Source organism: Dendrobates tinctorius, unplaced genomic scaffold, assembly GCF_039654945.1.
Source record: "Dendrobates tinctorius isolate UK_male_01 unplaced genomic scaffold, ASM3965494v1 ptg000155l, whole genome shotgun sequence".
Taxonomy (NCBI): domain Eukaryota; kingdom Metazoa; phylum Chordata; class Amphibia; order Anura; family Dendrobatidae; genus Dendrobates; species Dendrobates tinctorius.
This window is the reverse complement of record NW_027361822.1, coordinates 24,735,412-24,756,538: the sequence shown is the minus strand read 5'-3', so window position 1 is coordinate 24,756,538 and position 21,127 is coordinate 24,735,412. Positions and strand designations below refer to the sequence as shown.

The 21,127-nt window shown below is 44.2% G+C and overlaps 1 pseudogene; it reads right to left on the bottom strand.

Annotated features, from left to right (window-relative positions):
• LOC141051132 (uncharacterized) overlaps positions 1-17,157 on the bottom strand; it is a 71,842-nt pseudogene extending 54,685 nt beyond the window's left edge.
• Between the last annotated feature and the right edge of the window lie 3,970 nt (positions 17,158-21,127).

Sequence of the window (21,127 nt, the reverse complement as noted above, 5' to 3'; positions counted from 1 at the left end):
ACAATGGAAAGGACACCATTATAGGCATTTACTACAGGCCGCCTGTGCAAACTGAAGCTATGGATGAACTCTTTATGCATCAAATGGCCAAGTTCTCCAAAAAATATGACATAGTTGTCATGGGAGATTTCAACTATCCAGACATTTGTTGGGAATCTCTCTCAGGCAAAACTAACAGGTCAAGGAAATTCTTATCCTCTCTTGCTGACAACTTTATCTTCCAAAAGGTAAGGGAGAAAACAAGGGGAACTGCTACCTTGGATCTAATCCTTATAAACAGGGAGGAAATGGTTGAGGAGGTAAAAGTGGCTGGGACCCTAGGAGGTAGCGACCATGCTATTTTAGAATTTTGGATAACTAGAGGCGGAAGACCTGTGAAGACTCAGACGTCAAGGTTAGATTTCAGAAAGGCAGATTTTAAGGGATTCAGAAAGAGAATTGGAGGGATCCAATGGCTGGATATCCTTAAAGACAAAAATGTCCAGGAAGGATGGGAAATCTTGAAAAATGAAATTCTCAAAGCACAGTTGTTAACAATTCCGAAAAGAGGGAAGAATAGGAAGCAGTTAAGGAAACCAGGATGGATGAACACAGAACTTAAGCACATGCTAAAAAGGAAGAAAAAAATGTTTATAAAATGGAAAGAGGGAGGCATATCTAAAGAAGAATATAATGCTGTCTGCAGAACCTGCAGGGCACAAATCAGATTATCTAAAGCTGAAAATGAATTGAGGCTTGCAAGAGATGTCAAAAGCAATAATAAAGGATTTTGGGGATATGTCAAAAGTAAAAGAAAAGTCAAAGATGCTATAGGATTTTTACAGGATGAAAATGATGAAATGGTAAGACAGGATGTTGAGAAGGCTGAACTTTTAAATTCCTATTTTGCATCTGTTTTCTCTCAGAAAGGAAATGTAACATCAACTGTTATTCACTGTCCTATTAAGGGAATAGAAGAATCCAGGATATCTATAAACAGAAAGATAGTGAGGAAACACTTAGCTAGCCTAAATGAATTCAAGTCTCCAGGTCCAGATGAATTACACCCCAGAGTACTGAAGGAGATAGCAGAAGAAATTTTTGAACCCCTCTCTATAATCTTTGAAAATTCTTGGAGAACAGGAGAAGTGCCAGAAGACTGGAGAAGAGCAAATGTTGTTCCTATCTTCAAAAAGGGGAAGAAGGTGGACCCAGGTAACTATAGGCCGGTGAGTCTGACTTCTATACCAGGAAAGATCTTTGAACAAATTATTAAACAACATGTATGTCAATACCTGGATAAGAATGAAGTGATTAAACAGAGTCAGCATGGGTTTGTAACTAATAAGTCATGTCAGACTAACTTAATTTCCTTCTATGACGGTATCACTGATTGGTTGGATCAAGGAAATGCTGTAGATATAGTATATCTTGACTTCAGCAAAGCATTTGACAAAGTCTCTCATACAATCCTTATTGAAAAAATGATTAAGTATGGAATGGACAAGGCAACTGTTAGGTGGATTCATAACTGGCTTAGTGATCGGACCCAAAGAGTGGTCGTAAATGGCTGCACATCCAGTTGGAAGAATGTCTCAAGTGGGGTACCACAGGGCTCTGTCCTGGGCCCTGTATTGTTCAACATCTTTATCAACGATTTAGATGAAGGAATTGAGGGTAAACTGATTAAATTTGCTGATGACACAAAGCTAGGAGGGATAGCTAATACTAGAGAAGAGAGAGAGAGGATTCAAAAAGATTTAAATAAACTGGAGAAGTGGGCAGCAACTAACAGAATGGTTTTTAACAGGGAGAAATGCAAAGTACTACATCTGGGCAATAAAAATGGAAAAAGCATATATAGAATGGAAGGAATAGGGCTAAGTGACAGCACATGTGAAAAAGACTTGGGTATACTAATAGATCACAGACTGAATATGAGTCAACAGTGTGATGCAGCAGCAAAAAAGGCAAATGCAATTCTAGGATGTATTAACAGAAGCATACAGTCTAGATCGCGTGAAGTCATTATTTCCCTCTACTCCTCTTTGGTCAGACCTCATCTGGAATATTGTGTCCAGTTTTGGGCACCACATTTTAAAAAAGACATCAACAAACTGGAGCAAGTTCAGAAAAGAGCGACCAGAATGGTGACCGGTCTGCAAACCCTGTCTTATGAGGAAAGGTTGCAGGATTTGGGAATGTTTAGTTTGCAAAAGAGAAGACTGAGAGGAGACTTAATAGCTGTCTACAAATATCTAAAGGGCTGTCACATTGTAGAAGGATCAACTTTATTCTCATTTGCACAAGGAAAGACTAGAAGCAATGGGATGAAACTGAATGGGAGGAGACACAGATTAGATATTAGAAAAAACTTTTTGACAGTTAGAGTGATCAATGAGTGGAACAGGCTGCCACGAGAAGTGGTGAGTTCTCCTTCAATGGAAGTCTTCAAACAGAGGCTGGACAGACATCTGACTGGGATGATTTAGCGAATCCTGCTTTGAGCAGGGGGTTGGACCAGATGGCCCAGGAGGTCCCTTCCAACTCTACGATTCTATGATTCTATCTCAATTCCAGCCAATTCTGCGTTGAAAAGTCAAACTGTGCTCCTTTCCTTCCAAGCTCTGCCATGCGCCAAAACAGTGGTTTACTCCCACATATGGGGTATCAGCATACTCAGGACAAATTGCACAGTAAATCTTGGAGTCCAATTTCTTCTGCTACCCTTGGGAAAATAAAAAATTGGGGGTGAAAATTTATCATTTTTGTGGAAAAAAATATTTTTTATTTTTGTAGCTCAACGTTATAAACTTCTATGAAGCACTTGGGGGTTCAAAGTTCTCACCACACATCTAGATAAGTTCATTGGGGGGTCTAGTTTCTAAAATGGGGTCACTTGTGGGGGGGGTTTCCACTGTTTAGGCACATCGGGGGCTCTCAAAAGGCAATATGGCGTTCGATCTCAATTCCAGCCAATTTTGCATTGAAAAGTCAAACAGCGCTTCTTCCCTCCCAAGCTCTGCCATGCGCCCAAACAGTGGTTTACACCCACATATGGGGTATCATCATACTTAGGACAAATTGCACAATAGCTTTTGGGGTCCAATTTCTCCTGTTATCCTTGGAAAATTGAAAAAAATTGGACCTGAACTAATTTTTTTGTGAAGTTTTTCTTTTTAAACATTCCAAAAATTTCTGTGAAGCACCTGAAGGGTTAATAAGCTTCTTGAATGTGGTTTTGAGCACCTTGAGGGGTGCAGTTTTTATAATGGTGTCACTTTGGGGTATTTTCTATCATATAGACCCCTCAAAGTGACTTCAAATGTGATGTGGTCCCAAAAAAAAAGCATGGTGTAAAAATGAGAAATCGCTGTTTAACTTTTAACCCTTATAACTTACTAACAAAATAAAAAATTTGGGTCCAAAATTATGCTGATGTAAAGTAAACATGTGGGAAATGTTACTTAAGTATTTTGTGTGTCATATCTCTATGATATAAGGGCATGAAAATTAAAAGTTGGAAAATTGCGAAATTTTCACCAAATTTCCATTTTTCTTCACAAATAAATGCAAGTCATATCAAAGAAATTTTAGCACTAACATGAAGTACAATATATCACGAGAAAACAATGTCAGAATCACCAGGATCCATGGAAGTGTTCCAGAGTTATTATCTCATAAAGGGACAATGATCAGAATTGTAAACATTGGCCTGGTCATTAACGTGCAAACCACCCTTGGGGGTAAAGGGGTTAAATATTAAGTATCCTTAAGCCCAAAAATGTGTAATGGAGAATAGAGAAGGGAATCTGTTCTCATTTATTTAACAGCCTTCAGCACAATCCCGAGCCATGGCGACTTGATGAACGATCTGTTATAAGATCGATCTTGTGCAAGCCTAGATAGGTCCACCAGGGACTTCTTCCTTCTATTCCTTCGAGCATGTTGTCCTTCTCCAGTGATTTAGTAAGGCAATGGGACCAGCAAATTAAATAATGCAGGGTCTTGTGTCATACACCAAAAAAGTGCATGTAATAGGCGAAGGATAAGTGTATATCGGGCACCAATAACCCAAGTAAAACAATATAAGTAGTAATGTCCTAAAAATGAAAAGATACTTTCCTGATACCAAAGCATACACATAGGTTAATATCAAAGCAGACAAAAACGTTGTTGACTATCTTTTGTGACATAGAACAATCACCATGGAATATTAAAACAGGTAAAAGAGACTGACTCCCAAAACAGCAAAAGTACATGCAAAAACTAAGTAGGATAAACAAGGGTTACCCAAAGGCACAAGGTATGCAACCCACAACATGCAGTAAAGCGATGGAGACAGTCACGGACCCCTCTTTGCTTCATATTGTGAGGAGCATACCTTGTAGTTTGTATAAATAATTTATATTTTGCACTTTGATAAGGTATTCATAGTACATCATACCTTCTCTTTATGTTCCACAGTATTCTTAGTGTATTTAACACTTGATTCAAACTGTATCACTGTTTAACTATGCCTTTAGGTAACCCTTGTTTATCATGCTCACTTTTTGCTGTCTTTCGGGAGTCAGTCTTTACCTTGTTTATTATGACATGGTGATTGTGCTCTGTCACAAAAGGTATTTCCCTACCTTTTTGCCTGATTTAAATTGCTTTTATTTTCATCTCTGAGTATGATATCAAAACAGTATCTTTTCAATTTTTGGACATTCCTGCTTATACTGTTTTACTTTGGGTTATTGGTGCCTGATATACAACTAGCCTTCCTTCACCCATTACTTCTCTAGGGATTGCTCTCTTTGTATGATGTGTCCAAATTAAGCAAATCTTAGCTTGGTGATCCTTGCCTCAAGTGATATGCCTGGCTTAATTTTGTTCCAAAATTGATTTGTTTGTTCTTCTTGCCATCCATGGTATTGACAGCATCCTTCTCCAGCATCACATTTCGAAGGCTATTCTGCTTTTGTCTTGTTTCTTTATCGTCCAGGTTTCACATCCATACGTTACCATAGAAAAGACTAGACTATGTACTAGTCGTGTCTTTGTCGCCAGTGAAATGTTCCTCAATTTGAAGACCTTGTCCAGTGACTTCCTTGATGATTTGCCCACAGCTATTATTCTCCTACTGACTTCTGATGTTGTCGCTGCATCTTGAGTGATCATTGATCCAAGTAGATTGAAGTCCTTTACTACTTCCAGTTAGTCACTGTCCATCTCAAATGAGTCCTAGCCGTACCTGGCAGTAGTCCATATCTTTGTCTTCTTTGTATTGAATAGAAGTCCCATGTTCATACTTTCAATGAAGGTGAAAGAAACTACTACACTAAGAATGGAAAGTGATTTATAGAAAATGGATCACATCAGATGTTCCTACAAAGAAGGAATAGATCGTATATGTAAATGGTAAGTTGCAAGATGAATTTATTATTGAACTACAGATAAGATAAAGACGTTGTTCACACACAGATTGTCAATTATAAGAAACTGTAATGAATGGCAGATCACAAACAGGGAGTTAGAGAAAAAAGGAAAGCGAAACGGTCAGGCCTTTTCATGTAGTAACTATATAAGTATATAACAATCTGAAACATTACATGCACTTGGAATATTGCTTTTTACGTAACAGATGTCCATCAGAAACTGCATATATTTTTAAATTACTATCCCTTTCTTATTTACTTATTCGTCATTACTTTGGCTGTCTCATTTTGTTTTCTTGTACGATTTGTCAAAATATGTTTTCTCCCAGCATGAGTTTTTTCTTATCTTGATAATTAACAAAATGTGACTTAAGAAAAACATTTCTTACCTTTTAGGTATCACAATGGCTTCTCCCTGTGTGAGATTTTTCATGTTGAAGAAGATACCATTTGTGGAAAAAACATTTCCCACATTGTGAACATGAATATGGCTTCTCCCCTGTATGAATTCTCTGGTGTCTAACAAGACATGACTTATCTCCAAAACATTTTCCACATTCTGAACATGAAAATGGCTTCTCCCCTGTGTGAATTCTCTGGTGTATAACAAGATGGGATTTCTGGTTAAAATGTTTCCCACATTCTGAACATGAAAAGGTTTTCTTCCCTGTGTGGGTTCCCTGGTGCATAACAAGATGTGACTTCTGGCTAAAATGTTTCCCACATTCTGAACATGAAAAAGGCTTCTCCCCTGTGTGAGTTCTCTGGTGTGTAATAAGACTTGATTTATCTCTAAAACACTTCCCACATTCTAAACATGAATATGGCTTCTCCCCCGAGTGTATTCTCTGATGTCTAACAAGATTTGATTTATCTCCAAAACATTTATCACAATCTGAACATGAAAATGGCTTCTCCCCTGTGTGAGTTCTCTGGTGTGTAACAAGGTGTGATTTCTGGTTACAATTTTTCAAACAGTCTGAACAAGAATATCGTTTCTCCTCTGTGTGAATTGTTTGATGTTTAACAAAAAACCTTTTAAGGGAAAAACATTTTCCAAACTTTGAATTTGAAAATGGTTTCTTTTCTTTATGAGCAATTTCATTTTTAATGCTTCTCTTATGGCTTTCACTTTTCCCAATAGTCTTTGATGCATCAGAAGATTGGATATGTTTAAAAGGATCAGATGATAGATCTTTGCTGTGAAGTAGTGATGGAATATCTGGAATAATGGCATTCACTCCAATTTCATCTTGTGTGATATCAATGTCATCCGATGTAAAAACTGAAGATGTCACATGTCCCTCTGATCTCCTAGTCCAGTCATCTGCCAAGAATAAAAAGTTATTTTTTACTAAAATGTCCTTAATCATATTTATACATGTCTAGATAAAATGTCCATAGATGTTGCAATTTATGTAACAAAATGTAATTATTTACTAAGTCAAAAACAGTTTGAGCATGATGTTCGACTTTATTGGGACAAACTGCCTAACAAATGTTGGAATAAAAAGTCACAAAAAAATTTTATGTAGGCCAACATGATACAAATAAAAATTGTTAGTCAGTCGTCCTTCAAAAACGAGGCTCCACTCACATCCATCATTCTTCAATGGAAAACTACAGGGTTTGCTCAACGACCAATTTAGCAAAATTAAAGCTCCCAAAGACAAATGTCCCCCATGCTTCTGAACATTGCCATATGACCAAACACTGTTAGCGTCCCTATGTTTGGCATTGCTGTACCTGGAGAACCCACTTAAAAATGTATGATGTGCATGTGTCCAGAACCGCAAGCAGGGCACTATGCATTGAGTGCTAAGATAGCATTATTTTCAATTTTCTCTCTGCAGCATCTACTGTCTGTTATTTTCCAGAAAGTGTCTGTGTGGTCAAAATATTCTCCATGCCTATGACTTCTATGAGGGAACTGGAGTCACTTTATCATGTTTTCTACTGCAGTTCTTGCACCATAGTTGATCTGCAAGAGAAGATGTAATGAACCAATCTTTTTGATCTTTTTTTTTCCTCTCAGATTCAATATTTAAGTCCCTTGAAGGGAGCATGAGTGCAGAATTTGTTTCAGAGCCATATTTGTACACCAAATTTGAATATGGCATAGATCCAGCGCTCATCTCTTTTCTCTTCATACAGATATCGATTCATTCTCTCTGCTGTTAACCCTTGTAAATCCTGGATCATCTCTTCTAACTTTGCAAGATTTACATAATGGCATATGTATGTTATTGTGTCTGTCCACAAATCCTGTAAGGTTATCTAACTCACCTCAAAGTTGTATGGTTCAAGATGTCCAGCAAGTTTGTTAGTTTATCTTTGCAGAATATTGCCTTCTCCTGAGGGATGAGAGCCACTTGCACAAATTCTGCACAAATCCCATATTTTATTTGAAGTGCACAGCAGTTAAACAAAGCAGGTACACAAGGCAGATGACAGTCAAGCTATGCAAATTATTCAAACATGTTTCCCATTCACTGAAAAATGTAGCTTATCTATTGGCTTCATCTATGTTTTAGCTGTTGCTTTCTTTCAAAACTACATGTCTTTTCAAACATTCTGTGCATTCCATCCTCATCAGTCCTTTTCTCTTCCCCTCTCCCATGTGCACCTAACATTCTCTTACTTTCCTAAGGCACTAAAATCATTTCATTACCACCATACAACTCAGGAAACGCTCCCCCAAATAACAAATCTCATTATTATTCAAAATATGCCATTATCTCCTTTAACTGTGCTCCCTGGAACTCCTGGTCATTGTGTAACAAATTCCCCTGCATTCATGACTTCTTCCTTTCAAAGCCTCTTAATGATCTGGCTTTCTGACTGAATCTTGGATCTATTAGTTGGACACCACCTACGCTGCTGCTCTCTTATACTGTGGGCTATTTTTTTCTCATACCTCTAAACCTGACAATGAGGTGGAAGGGTTGGCTTCTTTCAACAAAATTTACATTTTAGATCATCCCCTCAGTAACCTTATATTCACCTCTATTAAAATCAACACCATCAGACATTTCCGCACTTTTTTCTTGCAAGTGGCAGTTGTGTACCACCCTTCGACCCAACCTCGCCGCTTCATGGATCACAATCTAGTTTCTGCAGTTTCTATCCTGTGACATTCCCACTCTCATCAAGGGGGGCTTTAACAACTCTACTGATAATCCACTCCCCCATCCACTCATTTTTTTTTTATCTCTAACATGCTCTTTAGACCATTCACAGTTTACTAACTCTCCTACACATGAAGACAGGAATACAGAGGGTGCGACCATGAGTGGGTCCAATTTCACTTGGATTGTGTTGTGTTCCTGCGCTAAAATACACACTGTCAGCCAGAGACCGGCAGCAGACATTGGCCTGTCAGTTATGCGCAGAGCATGGCAGGGTCGTCATGCGCTGCCTGCATTAGCACGCCAAAGCCAGCTGCTGGCTACAGAAATGGAAGCCGCGAGATGTGGGGGTTGGGGAAGGGGAGTAGAGTTGTTTAGCTTCCACTCAATGTATGCTGTAGAAGAACTTAAGAGGCCCAGCATGGGGGATATATATTAGAATTGGGACATTATAGCAGAATGAGAGTATTAAAAGAGCGAGCCAGAAGGAGGGGCATTTTTATATGAGGGCGAACATGAATGTCTTTATATGATCTAGCACTCTGAAAGAGCCCATACATCTGACATACAGGTGGGTCCAAGATCCAAGTATTGCACTAAGGCCCATCTTACTAGTTACACCACTCTCCTGCTCTTTGACCACAACTTTCTTTCATTCTCTGTCAAAATGTCATCCCACTCAGGATACTCCTACACATCACACATACAGAAATTTAATGCCATCGATACCCAGCAACTTCTGAAAAATTTACTGTCATCATCGGCCTTAATGTCCTCTGTCTCCTGTCCTGACTTAGCTTTGATAAATTGCAAAAATAGACTGGACAGAGCTCATGATGAAACTGTCACCCCCCACTTCAAGCAGATGACAGCAACCCTGGCAGAAGCTGAAAATACGCTTTACGTCTTGTGGCGCACAAGGTGTGCAGAACGACTGAAGAAAGAAAATCGCTTTCGACAAAACACTTCATATATTAAAAGTTCATGCTCAAAATATATAACGATGCCCTTGACATCTCCAAATAAGCCTACTTCAGCACCCTCATCACCTCACATTGATATAAAAGTAGGATTAGAGGTCTGAGATTTCTTTCCGTATTTGCAGATAAGACGTTCTATTCAGTCTTCACTCCAGTTTTTCGTTTCTGGGAACATATCCTTCATTGATTATTTGTTATCAAGTGAAATCTGTAAAGGCAGAATTAGTTCCCTATAAAACATTCGGTGAATCGACTGTCAGAAGAGAATAAATTCTGGAATCAGATCTTGAAATTATTTTACACAATGGGAAATAATTGTAAATTCTGCTAATGTTCTTCTCTACGTCACATGAGGGAATGTTCCAATTTATGGTTATTCACAGGCTGCACGGTCCCCGGCTTTTATGTAGAAGATCGGATATATTAAATATTCTAAATGTCCCAGGTGGGACTCAGAGGCGGCAGATCTATCTCATATGTATTGGGACTGCCGAGAAATTAGGGAATTTTGGGAACCGGTTATCACATCTGTTGCAGAGAAACCGAACAACGGTTTGTTATTTCATTACTTTTTTGTTTATTTAGTTACTTTGAGAGTCAAGTTGGATTGTCCTACCAAGGATCTAATTATTATACTATTTTTATTTGAAGGATAATTATTGTTAAAAGGGGTAACATATACTTTATTTTTCTTCTGTGGGTCTAAGCACTTTTCGGCAGGTCGACCTGCGCCGATCTCTTCTAGCTGAATGGTCACAAAATTGCTCCTGGCGGCAAGCCTCATATTTCCTGTGATATCGCATCGACAGATCAGTTCCTTCTCTTCTGCCGATGCCATGTTGACACACTGATATCTAACTCAGAGCAGACGCACTGAGTTAGTGTGATTTACATTGCATGATCTGAAAGGGTCCCTTGTTTCCAGCGTTTAACTTGGGTATCAGTGTCATTAGCAGATTTATCTCACTACACTGCTCATGCAATGTAGATTGTACTAACTCAGCATGTCTGCATTAAGTTAGGCAATGGGGAGCCGTCAATCAACAGGATGACGATAGTGAAGCCTAATCGATAGAAGAAAGAGAAGGAACTGCTCTGCCAATGTCACATCTCAGGAAGTGGAATTTCCACCCTCAAAAAAACAAACAAAGGCGCCATTTAAGAACAAGATAATTTCTAGAACTAGCATTTTCTATACATGGTGTAAGAAATTGACCCCTATTACAGCTAGGGGGCGCTGTATGGGTTCCCCAAGACATTAATGCAGTCATTTCCTTTATTGTAATGGGGAAACATGACCGGCATGGTTGTAAATGTCCGATATGTATCACAGGGGAGGGTGGCCCTGTGATGGAAGCCTGGGAGTGTTTTGCTCAGCAGATTTACTGCTGAGGGTTTTTGCTAAACATTGGGAGGCTTCCAGGTGACTTGGAGAGATGGGTGAGTTCAGTCACCTATAAACCCACCCAAGGGGGTGTGTCTGAACGCCCAAGATGAAGCCAGTGTGTGTGGCTGTGTGTTTGAGGACCTGCAGTGAGGTCATGACCATGTGACCAGCCCATGTTATCCATAACTCACCTGTGGGTGTGGTTACGAGCTATGTAATGGAGGTGGTTTGGCACATGAGAAGAATGCTGGCTAGCCTAAGCCAGAGGGAGGAGATCTGTGAAATACACTCCGGAGGTATAGGCCTGAGTGGTCTGAGTGCTAAGGTCCTGAAAGGTCTACGTGTTGGAAGGTCCCAGGAGGGGACGGACTTCCTGAAGAGCACGAGGTGAGACCATGGACTGGCAGAGTCAGTGACGGCTCTGCTGGGGAAGCTACCGCCCGGCTGTGAATCTGGAACCGTTATGCGGCCTGGTGAGCAAGGCGTTGTCCGGGACAGTGATCCCAGTTCAGCAGCTTCCCTGATAATCGTGAGTGATACTCACCGGGGTTAGTGAATGACTATGTTTAGGCTATAGAGCCTGCGTGCTGGACATGGCACAGTCTGTGTGCCCACAGGCCTGAGAGAGCGAAGCTCTACTGTGGACACTGAGGATTCGTCGGCTGATGTAAGACTGTTTGCCTGTTGTTCACGTTTCTATGGTTTATGGAGAAAATAAACCATAGTTTTTTAACAAGTGGGGATTATAGGGAGAAAAATGGGAAGCGCAAGCTTCTACGTGTAGTAGTTAGTTATCAAAGGTATATACTCAGTGTGAATACACTCACCTATTTGGTGTCTTGAGATACTGCATGTAGATCCAATCCCTGGATCACTCCATTCCTCTTTCCATTCTGTTTGCTGCAAAGATCTGGACAGTGCTTTCATGGGCTATAACACTTGGTGAATGTTTTTCCCAGCAATATGCGCTCCTGAAGGATGATGATGGAACTTGATATTTAGATTCAAGGATGATTTTTATTTTTAATTCAAAATAGAATACAACCGGTTTCAACTGCTAAGAGTCTTCCTCTGGTATATTCTTGACATTATACCTGAGGAAGACTCTTAGCAGTCGAAACCAGGTTGTATTCTATTTTGAATTAAAAATAAAAATCATCCTTGAATCTAAATATCAAGTTCCATCATCATCCTTCAGGAGCGCATATTGCAAGTGGGCACACAGACATGGGAAACCACATCAATATAATGCCCAGTTCAAAGTTTAAGCAGGCCACACAGAAAAACCAGAGACAGAAACATAATGATTTAATACCCTGCAGGAAATAATATACAGTACTTAGTTAACATGTTTTTTGATAAAAAAAAAAAATATGCAAAAGCCATCCCACCACTTCACGGTGGTCCACTAGTTGGGTCCAGTCCTTCTCAGCCCTTATCCACATGCATACCACTTGACAAATGGTAACATTTGTTCAAACTGTTCCAACTACGATCACCGTGAAGTGGTGGGATGGCTTTTGCATTTTTTTGATCAGAAATCATATTAACTAAGTAATATTTTCATGCATTATGCTGTTTATTTATTTACTGCAGGGAATTCAACCATTATGGTTATTATTATTAGGAGGAAGATAATGCCACTGTGGCGACCATACTCCTGGGAGTGCCACACTCATGCTCAGCTCACTGTGAGCTGGCTGCTGCGCTGAGCAGCAACATTACTGATGTCACAGCTGAGCAATGCAACCAGAAGTAGCAGAGTTGGTGCTTGATGTGGGACATCAGCATTATGGGTTATTGACAGACAGGTGAGAATTATTTTGATTTTTAGTTTAGTAAATGGGAAATAGAGGGGATTTGTCGGGAGTGTTTTATTCAGTTAAATGACTTCTTCTGTGTGTCTTTATTTATTTTCACTACGGAGTTAGTAATAGGGTCATGTTGTAGAAGCCTTTCCATTACTAACCCCTGGGCTTGATGTTAGCTGACATTGCAAAGCTGACATCAACCCCTAAATATTTCCCTGCTTGCCAACACACCAGGGAAAGTGGGAAGAACTGGGTAAAGCACAATAATTGCCCCATTCAATGGATGCACCTTTTTCTGGGGCAGCTGCTGGCTGCTATTTTTAGGCTAGGGGTCCAATATTCATTGGCCTTTTCAGCCTGAGAATACCAGCCCCCAACTTTCTGCTTCAGCTTGGCTGATTACCAAAAATGTGGGGAACCTCACGCCATTTTTTTAAATTATTTATTTAAATGGCATAAGGACCCCTCTATTTTTGATAACCAGCCAAGATAAAGCTGACACCTGCGGGCAGCAGCTGTCAGCTTTACTTGCGCTTGTTATCAAGAATAGGGGAGACCCCACATCTTTTTCTTTTCTTTAACCCAGCGCACCAGCCCATCACAGCCAATGCTATGATGGGGCCAGAAGTGCCCACATATGAAAAGTTTGCTGAATGGGTCAATAAACTTTGTTCGGTTGCCATACCAGAACAGTAACACAGACTTCTGGGAAAAGTTTGTGTATAGACATTAGGTGTCTGGTGCGGACCCTGAATTTTACCATTTGGGTTCATCCATTTCCAGCCAGGATTCTTGGAAAGCAACACCATCATTACTCCCCACTTTCTCTTATAGATCAACAATGTAGGTAAAATTATACTTCTAATGATTTCCTAGATTGTCAACTAGCATTACATATGCTGTCATTTGAATTTGCAAATTAGCGATCTTGACAGCTAAGGGTCAGCATCTTCTAATTCCAGAGAGTAGGCTGGATCCTCCAGGCTGTAAGCTGTACTCAAATTAGCTCTCACTCCAAGAGAAGAGCTTTCAATGTCCAAAGTAATGGGGGCAGTGGCAGAATGATGCCCACATGGTAAAGCCAATGAAACCCTGACAGTCAGTATACGAGAAGAATCTGTTACTTGTCTATAATTTGTAGTTACCACTCACCTGGGTAGTCATATGTAGGAATCTCCTCTTTACCCAGCACATCACCTCTCACATATGTCAGATCTTTACCCTGAAACAAATATTGTAAAAGTCACAGACAGATGGAGAAGTCACATCTGTGATCAGCTCTAATCCTGCCATCTCCACCGTTCTCACTGCATGAGTATAGAACACAATACTGGTGGAAACAATACTGAATACAAGACCTTCACAGCCATCTACACATCACAGGAAAGATCTCATGACACTTTCTCTCCATTTACCTGATTATCCTGAGGAACATTGGGATTTTCTTGTTTACAGTCCTGTGGAAGAAGAGGATGGGGAAATCTCTCTGGTGTTGTCCTCTTACTGGATAGAACTGGTGGAAACACAAAGAGGGACTGACTTCATACTTTACACACAGATAATTATAGGCCGTGTGTATTTAGCCCTATTACCTGGTGATGTGAGGGGCTGGGGAACCTCCATCATGACGTCCATGTACAGATCTTTGTGTCCTTCTAAATACTCCCACTCCTCCATGGAGAAATAGACGGTGACATCCTGACACCTTATAGGAACCTGACACATACAATGATACCGTCATCCCCCGATCCCTTCATAGCATTACTGTATAATGTCCCAGCATTCCCAGCAGTGTCACCTCTCCAGTCAGCAGCTCAATCATCTTGTAAGTGAGTTCTAGGATCTTCTGGTCATTGATGTCCTCATGTATCAGAGGGTGAGGTGGAGGCCCCGTGATTAGGCTCAGGGGTATTGCCCACCCCTCAGACACAGGGGCCTGACAGAGCTCACTAGAGGTCTTCTTCACTACTGTGTAATCCTGGTTATGGAGAGACACATTAATAAATCTCACTACAGACATTTCCAGAGTCCTCACCTCTCCAGTTCTGTCCATCTGTTATTCCCATAGATAAGAATGATGTAATGTGACGTCATCAGAATCTCTCACCTCTCCAGTAAGCCGGAAGAGGATCTCTAGGGTGAGGTGTAATATCCTCTCCGCCATCTTGTCTCTGTCTCTATCCATCCTGGATGGGTTAATCGGGAGAAATCTCTTATATAGAAGATCTCCACTGAGAGGATCCGATATTGTAGAGACCTGAATGGGAAGAAGATGATGATGTAACATCACAAAGAATCCAGTGTAATAATAGAATTACTGAAGATAATAAATGGTAACATATGAGGAGATAGAATATGGAGATTTTGGATTTATGATCTTTTGATTGCTAGAAAATCCCTTTTTACTACATCATGATGCACACTAGATTCTGTGGAACTCACTATATAATCACAGGGTGTAGAAACGAAAATAATAAAAGTTTCAGCTCTTGGACATTAAACATTAACATAAAAGTGATATTTCTTTCCAGGAAATGTAGTGAAAACCTGCAGTAATTGTACATTTACTGCTCAGAAATAATAGAAGAACTACTACTGTGGGGTATACACTGTGTGCAGAATTATTAGGCAAATTAGTATTTTGATCACATCATCCTTTTTATACATGTTCTCCTACTCCAAGCTGTATAGGCTTGAAAGCCAACTGCCAATTATGTAAATCAGGTGATTTGGATCTCTGTAATGAGGAGGGGTGTGGTCTAATTACATCAACACCCTATATAAGGTGTGCTTAATTATTAGGTTACTTCCTTTCCTTTGGCAAAATGGGTCAGAAGGGAGATTTGACGGACTCCGAAAAGCCAAAAATTGTGACATGTCTTGCAGAGGGATGCAGCAGTCTTGTAATTGCCAAACTTTTGAAGCGTGATCACCGAACAATCAAGCGTTTCATGACAAATAGCCAACAGGGTCGCAAGAAGCGTGTTGATAAAAAAAGGCGCAAAATAACTGCCCATGAATTGAGGAAAATCAAGCGTGAAGCTGCCAAGATGCCATTTGCCACCAGTTTTGCCATATTTCAGAGCTGCAACGTTACTGGAGTATCAAAAAGCACAAGGTGTGCCATACTCAGGGACATGGCCAAGGTAAGGAAGGTTGGAAAACGACCACCTTTCAACAAGAAACATAAGATAAAACGTCAAGACTGGGCCAAGAAATATCTTAAGACTGATTTTTCTAAGGTTTTATGGACTGATGAAATGAGAGTGACTCTTGATTGGCCAGATCCATGGGCCCGAGGCTGTATCAGTAAAGGGCAGAGAGCTCCACTCCGACTCAGACACCAGCAAGGTGGAGGTGGGGTACTGGTATGGGCTGGTACATCAAAGATGAACTTGTGGGACCTTTTCGGGTTGAGGATGGAGTGAAGCTCAACTCCCAGACCCACTGGCAGTTTCTGGAAGACGCCTTCTTCAAGCAGTGGTACAGGAAGAAGTCGGTATCGTTCAAGAAAAACATGATTTTCATGCAGGACAATGCTCCATCACATGCAGCCAAATACTCCACAGCGTGGCTGGCCAGTAAAGGTCTAAAAGAAGAAAAAATAATGACATGGCCCCCTTGTTCACCTGATCTGAACCTCATAGAGAACCTGTGGTCCCTCATAAAATGTGAGATCTACAGGGAGGGAAAACAGTACACCTCTCGGAACAGTGTCTGGGAGGCTGTGGTGGCTGCGGCACGCAATGTCGATCGTAAACAGATCAAGCAACTGACAGAATCTATGGATGGAAGGCTTTTGAGTATTACCGTAAAGAAAGGTGGCTATATTGGTCACTGATTTTTTTTTTGTTTTTGAATGTCAGAAATGTTTATTTCTACATTTTGTGTTGTTATATTGGTTTACCAGGTGAAAATAAACAAGTGAGATGGGTATCTATTTGGTTTTTATTACGTTGCCTAATAATTCTGCACAGTAATTGTTACCTGCACAAACAGATATCCTTCTAAGATAGCCAAATCTAAAAAAAAAAACCCACTCCAACTTCCAAAAATATTAAGCTTTGATATCTATTAGTCTTTAGGGTTGATTGAGAACATAGTTGTTATTCAATAATAAAAAGAATCCTCTCAAATACAATTTGCCTAATAATTCTGCACACGGTGTATTTTACCATTTTTTTCCCGTTTTTATATGAACCCAAAAATGGTACAAAATATAACTCGGCCAGTAATAAATAAAATCTACAGGATATGTGCACACGATCAAGAATTGGCAGCGATTTGGACGCAGCACTTGTCCACTGCCGGCTATTGAATGCAAGTGATTCCGCATGTGATCACTGACCCGTGTGGATTCATCGCATCCAATATACTGTACAGGTGACATTTATTTTGCGGAGATTGACATGCTGCAGTCTGGAGAGAGGCACCGCCTGTCCGTCTCCGCAGGTGATCCACTGGCATCGGTGCACACATAGCGGGCATGGGATTTCTTGAAATATCAACGACAAAGCTGTCACAGATGGACGCTGAAGATTGAACAATGCAGAAGTACACAGCATCCGACCCGCAGCGTTTACTGATCGTGTGCACCTACCCTCAAAGATACAGGTGGGAAATGGAAAGGTCACAGCGCTAAAAGGGACACACAACAGCCACTGTACAGAAGGGGTTACTGCCCCCTGTGCTCAGTAATGGAGGGGTTACTGTCCCCTGTGCCCAGTAATGGAGGGGTTACTGCTCCCTGTGCCCAGTAATGGAGGGGTTACTGCTCCCTGTGCCCAGTAATGGAGGGGTTACTGCTCCCTGTGCCCAGTAATGGAGGGGTTACTGCCCCGTGCCCAGTAATGGAGGGGTTACTGTCCCCTGTGCCCAGTAATGGAGGAGTTACTGCCCCCTGTCCCCAGTAATGGAGGGGTTACTGTCCCCTGTCCCCAGTAATGGAGGGGTTACTGTCCCCTGTCCCCAGTAATGGAGGGGTTACTGCCCCCTGTGCCCAGTAATGGAGGGGTTACCGCCCCCTGTGCCCAGTAATGGAGGGGTTACCGCCCCCTGTGCCCAGTAATGGAGAGGTTACCGCCCCCTGTGCCCAGTAATGGAGGGGTTACCGCCCCCTGTGCCCAGTAATGGAGGGGTTACTGCCCCCTGTGCCCAGTAATGGAGGGGTTACCGCCCCCTGTGCCCAGTAATGGAGGGGTTACTGCCCCCTGTGCCCAGTAATGGAGAGGTTACCGCCCCCTGTGCCCAGTAATGGAGAGGTTACTGCCCCCTGTGCCCAGTAGTGGAGGGGTTACTGCCCCCTGTGCCCAGTAGTGGAGGGGTTACTGCCCCCTGTGCCCAGTAATGGAGGGGTTACTGCCCCCTGTGCCCAGTAATGGAGGGGTTACTGCCCCCTGTGCCCAGTAATGGAGGGGTTACTGCCCCCTGTGCCCAGTAATGGAGGGGTTACTGCCCCCTGCGCCCAGTAATGGAGGGGTTACTGCCCCCTGCGCCCAGTAATGGAAGGGTTACTGCCCCCTGTGCCCAGTAATGGAGAGGTTACCGCCCCCTGTGCCCAGTAATGGAGGGGTTACTGCCCCCTGTGCCCAGTAATGGAGGGGTTACTGCCCCGTGCCCAGTAATGGAGAGGTTACTGCCCCCTGTGCCCAGTAATGGAGGGGTTACTGCCCCCTGTGCCCAGTAATGGAGGGGTTACTGCCCCGTGCCCAGTAATGGAGGGGTTACTGCCCCTGTGCCCAGTAATGGAAGGGTTACTGCCCCCTGCGCCCAGTAATGGAAGGGTTACTGCCCCCTGTGCCCAGTAATGGGGAATCTCCAGCACCTACCTCCACCTGCAGAGCCGCACTCCACATATATGGCTGCTCTGTGCGCACAGGACCTGGGATGAGGTCACAGGAGGGGAGGAGTCAGGGGTCACATGATCAGGGGCCTCAGTGTATGCAGGACTCTGCTGTGCTGGTTGTCATGGTGCTGGATGAGGGGAAGTTTCTGTGTGGGGTCAGGAGGGGTTTACAGGGTGGATGTAGAAGAGCCGTGTGTGTACGAGGTGTACGGAGCGGAGCCGTGTGTGTACGAGGTGTACGGAGCGGAGCCGTGTGTGTACGAGGTGTACGGAGCGGAGCCGTGTGTGTACGAGGTGTACGGAGCGGAGCCGCGTGTGTACGAGGTGAACGGAGCGGAGCCGCATGTGTACGAGGTGTACGGAGCGGAGTCGCGTGTGTACGAGGTGTACGGAGCGGAGCCGTGTGTGTGCAAGGTGTACGGAGCTGAGCCGCATGTGTACGAGGTGTACGGAGCGGAGCCGCATGTGTACGAGGTGTACGGAGCGGAGCCGCGTGTGTACGAGGTGTACGGAGCAGAGCCGTGTGTGTACGGGGTGTACGGAGCGGAGCCGCGTGTGTACGAGGTGTACGGAGCGGAGCCGCGTGTGTACGAGGTGTACGGAGCGGAGTCGCGTGTGTACGAGGTGTACGGAGCGGAGCCGCATGTGTACGAGGTGTACGGAGCAGAGCCGTGTGTGTGCAAGGTGTACGGAGCTGAGCCGCATGTGTACGAGGTGTACGGAGCGGAGCCGCATGTGTACGAGGTGTACGGAGCGGAGCCGCGTGTGTACGAGGTGTACGGAGCAGAGCCGTGTGTGTACGGGGTGTACGGAGCGGAGCCGCGTGTGTACGAGGTGTACGGAGCGGAGCCGCGTGTGTACGAGGTGTACGGAGCGGAGCCACATGTGTACGAGGTGTACGGAGCGGAGCCGCATGTGTACGAGGTGTACGGAGCGGAGCCGCATGTGTACGAGGTGTACGGAGCAGAGCCGCGTGTGTACGGGGTGTACGGAGCGGAGCCGCGTGTGTACGAGGTGTACGGAGCGGAGCCGCGTGTGTACGAGGTGTACGGAGCGGAGTCGCGTGTGTACGAGGTGTACAGAGCGGAGCCGCATGTGTACGAGGTGTACGGAGCGGAGCCGCATGTGTACGAGGTGTACGGAGCAGAGCCGTGTGTGTACGGGGTGTATGGAGCAGAGCCGTGTGTGTACGGGGTGTATGGAGCGGAGCCGCGTGTGTACGAGGTGTACAGAGCGGAGCCGCATGTGTACGAGGTGTACGGAGCGGAGCCGCATGTGTACGAGGTGTACGGAGCGGAGCCGTGTGTGTACGAGGTGTACGGAGCAGAGCCGTGTGTGTACGGGGTGTATGGAGCGGAGCCGCGTGTGTACGAGGTGTACGGAGCGGAGCCGCGTGTGTACGAGGTGTACGGAGCGGAGTCGCGTGTGTACGAGGTGTACGGAGCGGAGCCGCGTGTGTACCAGGTGTCCGGAGCAGAGCCGTGTGTACGAGGCGTATGGAGTGTGGAGCCGTGTGTGTACGAGGTGTACGGAGCGGAGCCGTGTGTGTACGAGGTGTACGGAGCGGAGCCGTGTGTGTGCGAGGTGTACGGAGCTGAGCCGCGTGTGTACGAGGTGTACGGAGCGGAGCCGCATGTGTACGAGGTGTACGGAGCGGAGCCGTGTGTGTACAAGGTGTACGGAGCAGAGCCGTGTCTGTACGGGGTGTATGGAGCGGATCCGCGTGTGTACGAGGTGTACGGAGCGGAGCCGCATGTGTACGAGGTGTACGGAGCGGAGCCGTGTGTGTACGAGGTGTACGGAGCAGAGCCGTGTGTGTACGGGGTGTACGGAGCGGAGCCGCGTGTGTACGAGGTGTACGGAGCGGAGCCGCGTGTGTACGAGGTGTACGGAGCGGAGCCGCATGTGTACGAGGTGTACGGAGCGGAGCCGTGTGTGTACGAGGTGTACGGAGCAGAGCCGTGTGTGTACGGGGTGTACGGAGCGGAGTCGCGTGTGTACGAGGTGTACGGAGCGGAGCCGCGTGTGTACGAGGTGTACGGAGCGGAGCCGCATGTGTACGAGGTGTACGGAGCGGAGCCGTGTGTGTACGAGGTGTACGGAGCAGAGCCGTGTGTGTACGGGGTGTATGGAGCGGAGCCGCGTGTGTACGAGGTGTACGGAGCGGAGCCGCGTGTGTACGAGGTGTACGGAGCGGAGTCGCGTGTGTACGAGGTGTACGGAGCGGAGCCGCGTGTGTACCAGGTGTCCGGAGCAGAGCCGTGTGTACGAGGCGTATGGAGTGTGGAGCCGTGTGTGTACGAGGTGTACGGAGCGGAGCCGTGTGTGTACGAGGTGTACGGAGCGGAGCCGCGTGTGTACGAGGTGTACGGAGCGGAGCCGCGTGTGTACGAGGTGTACGGAGCGGAGCCGCGTGTGTACGAGGTGTACGGAGCGGAGCCGCGTGTGTGCGAGGTGTACGGAGCTGAGCCGCGTGTGTACGAGGTGTACGGAGCGGAGCCGCATGTGTACGAGGTGTACGGAGCGGAGCCGTGTGTGTACGAGGTGTACGGAGCAGAGCCGTGTGTGTACGGG